Genomic DNA, 3,897 nt, shown 5'->3' on the forward strand with positions numbered 1-3,897 from the left:
TATTTGTGTGTGGTTTTGAAGCTTAAGTTTTGATTTGAGCGGTGAATTCCGTTGCCTATTTTGAAAAACAAGCAGCCAGTAGTACAACAACAACATCAGTAGTATAGCAGCATTAGTGGTAGCGTAGCAACATCAGTGGTAGTTTAAACGCAAATTCAGACATTAATTGCTTAGAAACAGCATAAGTTCGGCAGCGAACACATAGCAGTTAAAAGTTAAAGTGTGTCATCTTATGAAACAGTGAAGCAACTACTTCTTAGGCTACTTCATGTAGAATATGTCATACCTGCATACAACTAGGATCCACCTAAGTTTATGAGTTGACTACTGAATTAGCATTCATATTTACATTAGTATCCACCTATGTAAATAGACATACATTTCACAAATAAATTGTCCACGGTCAGAATTATTTTAAATATTTCTTTGAGTTTATTCAAAACTTGAGCAAAACTCAGCTAAATACTAGATGTGTTAACATATATATGGACATGTCTCTGCGGCTTCTCTCTCGCCTCCGTGGTGGGCTAGCTTTGCCTGGCTCCGGCGTTGGTGTGTGTTGGTGGTCAGCCAGGGAACCGGGGAAAACCTTGGCCGGTCCGGCCGGCCCGGCAGCGGCAACGCCCAAGGGCGCTGCTTTCCTCCATGGGGGCGCAGCCGAGGTCCCCTGCTTTCCACCCCGATCCCCCTGCCCGAGTGAATACCTTTATCCCCGACGGATTTGGCGGCGGCGGCGCCTTGCGCGTCGTGACCTTGCTGGAGGCGTCGTCAAGGGTGCGGGGCTCGGTCGGGAGGTTATGCAGGTGAGGGATTGCACTACCTCCTCTGTGTCGTCCGATTCCTGAAGCTTGTCTCCAACTAGTTGGGCTTGGACTGTGGTGGAGCAGCCGGCGAGGTATATCCCAAATCGATGTGGTCATCCCATGTCCACCTTGCGATGCGAGGGCGACATTCTTCCAGCTCTAGGGTGAGCTTCTCGAAATCCCGATGGTGCGGCGCCTACGAGCCATGGCGAGGGGGAAGGGTCCCTCTTCGGTGATTGAGAAGGAAGATGTTGGTTCCTCTCTTCTCTAAGTGTTCCTGGAGCTCGGTCCATCCTCGAAGGTCGGCTATGTCCTGATGCGCTGCTCCGTTTCTGCCATATATGATCCTAGTGTGGAGTGCTCGGCCTTTACTAGCTGTATTCATTTGTGGCCCGTGGAGGTTGTAGTGAGTAGTCTTTCCAGTGTTCCCTGTTGTATCGTTTTGACCGTTGTAAGTTGGGTTGTCTGCTGTAACTCCTGGCCGGTTGATGGCTTTGTTAATTCAAAGCCGGGCTCTTCGCGAGCCTTCGTTCTAAAAAAAATGGACATGTCTCTCCAGATATGTAGAACATGCAGTCTTATCATTATTATTGACTAGCTCACGTCTATTGCTAGTCATATAGAATGTCTCTAAAGCTTGTGTTTGGTGTAACGTACCGATGCTGCTGCCCTCTCCTCCTCTGACCAATCCGTCGTTGGCTCCTTCTCAAAGTGTGTTTCCTCTCTCGGAACGCCTCCACCCAGGACCTCCTCTGGCATGCGCATAGTACTCGCCACGGCAGCCATGCTGGCTGCCAACATATCCAGCTGAAACAGATCATACAAATAAGTTCACAAAACTCACAGCACACAAATCTATCCAAATCGGTTTAAAAACGAAGGGAAAGGGGGTAGGGGATAGGGTGGAAGGGAGCTCACCGAGAAGGATGGGAGATGCTAGCCGGAACCGTGTGGTACGGCTTTGGGTCTCCGTGTGTGCATGCGTTGTAGATGAGCGCGAGGTGAGGATATGGAGAGGATGTGGGAACGCGTTGAGAAGGGATTGGATTAAGATTTATAGGGAGAGGAAGACGGCGAGAGCGGGAGAGAAGCGTGGGGAGGCGTTGGATGCTAGGTCGATCCATGAGAGGCGGCCGATAGTAGCACCAACGAGAGGGAGGGAAGAGGAGACGGCGCCTCGTTGCAAGGGTGAATTAAAGGGAAAGAGGTTCGCGCGAATGAAATCGCTACGTCAATCCTTCCTTGTTTGTTTTTTCGTCGAGCGTGCAGCAACTATCTTAGCGGGATATGCAGAAGCCAGACAAACTTTTGCATCTCCCTGTAGTATCTAGCCATCTTTTTTTTTGAAGGGTTAATAACTACCTATATATACACACGCACACGCACACACGCTGCGTACTACTTTGGCCATATATATCGAGTTTCAATCTAGCAACCTTAGTCTTGCAATTTCAGTCTCGCATTTGCTGCTTGTTGCACGTACGAGATGGCTCTCGTTTGTGTATTTCTGCTGCCGGCCCGCTGTTGTTTGCCACATGGATCCGCCAGCTAGCAAGCCACTTATTTCTTTTTCTTTCTTTCTTTAGCACATCATTTTGTGTATGGTGACTTCATTTTGGCAACAATTCAGCCACCCAAAGTGGAGAATTTTATGTAACATGCTAGCCGGGCCATCTTCATTCTCAAAAACTTTCAGAATTTTGTGCTCACAACATTAGAAACAAAGAAACTCAAGCCTTGAGCATACCACTCTCGACCATCGCTACTTAGCTCAACAATGTCATACATAAACAAACAAGAGAGGCAGGAGAAGGAGGGGAAGGGATGAGAGTTCCATGGCGAGTGAGTGAGTTAGTCTTGCCTTAGCTCGCGAAGTCGCGAGCGGCGCGGGTGATAGTTAGATCGATCAAATCTGCTTGCGATGAGAGGTGATGGATTGTTCAGTTTTCTTGTAAGGAGTATCTAGAACTCATCTAAATGAGATATAATTTGGTCTCATTCACTTTGAAAACAAGAACAGATACAACCCACGTCAGCACACATACATCTTATAGCATCATATTCAATGGCTATAAAAGATGAATGAGACCAAACTATATCTCATCTAAATGAGTTCTAGCAAAACTGTTTTTTGTACGTACAGTCGATCGGCGACTGGTCAGAGTTGCCTCCCGGTTCAATTATTTGATTCATTCATGCATCGGGTTGCATATGCAGTATGTCTGTAGATGCTTTTTTAGGATCTGCTCACAGCTTACGGATAAAAATGAAAAGCCAATAAAAATGCAAGTCGATGGCATCGGGGCCGACTTTTCTGCTGGCATGCTCTAGTAATGCCTATGCAAACGCCCCCGGTTCTCTCTGGAGAATCCCTTAGAGCAACTCTAATGGATCGATTCACTTCATTCATCGCCGCCCGTTAGAGTCGGCGTAGACACAAAAATCGGCCCAACACGTTGATCTAAACGGACGTGTGTTTGCTTGGCGTTTGTATGTCGACCTATTCTCGGCCCATTTTTAAGCCGGATTTGCGTCAGCGTGGACACGGGACGGACGCCCGTGCGCGCGTCTATTTCTTTCCCTCGGGCCGCCGGTCGGTGACAACCACCACCATTTTCCCCTCATTTTCCCTAAAAACCTCCCGCCCTCACGCGCGCTACCGCCCCAAACCCGTCATGGACGACGACCTCAACCGCGACGGCGCCGCCGGCCTCGCCTCCCTCGCCTCGTCCGGCATGACGACCGCCCCCTTCGGCAAAGGCAAGCCTCGTGCCCCGCACAAGACCGCCGCCGCACCCAAGCCAAAGAAGGCGCTGATGCCCGAACAACGGCGAGGGAGTCGGCCAAGAGGAAGGGCCGGAGGCACGCCGTAGACGCGAGCGATGAAGCCGTCGCGGCTACCGCTGTCGTCGCCGCCGTGCAGCAGGAGGTCACGAACGCCCGCGTCGCGGCGGCAACAAGGGAGGCACCCTACATGCTAGGGTTAAACCCTAGCCAGCACGGCCTCGTCAATGCCACCGCGGCCAGCACCGGGTCATCCGCGTTTCCTCGGATGGTACTGCCCGACTCGCCCCGCGCGTCGGCTTGCAACCCG

Source organism: Triticum urartu, chromosome 3 (genome assembly GCF_003073215.2).
Source record: "Triticum urartu cultivar G1812 chromosome 3, Tu2.1, whole genome shotgun sequence".
NCBI classification, from domain to species: Eukaryota; Viridiplantae; Streptophyta; class Magnoliopsida; order Poales; family Poaceae; genus Triticum; species Triticum urartu.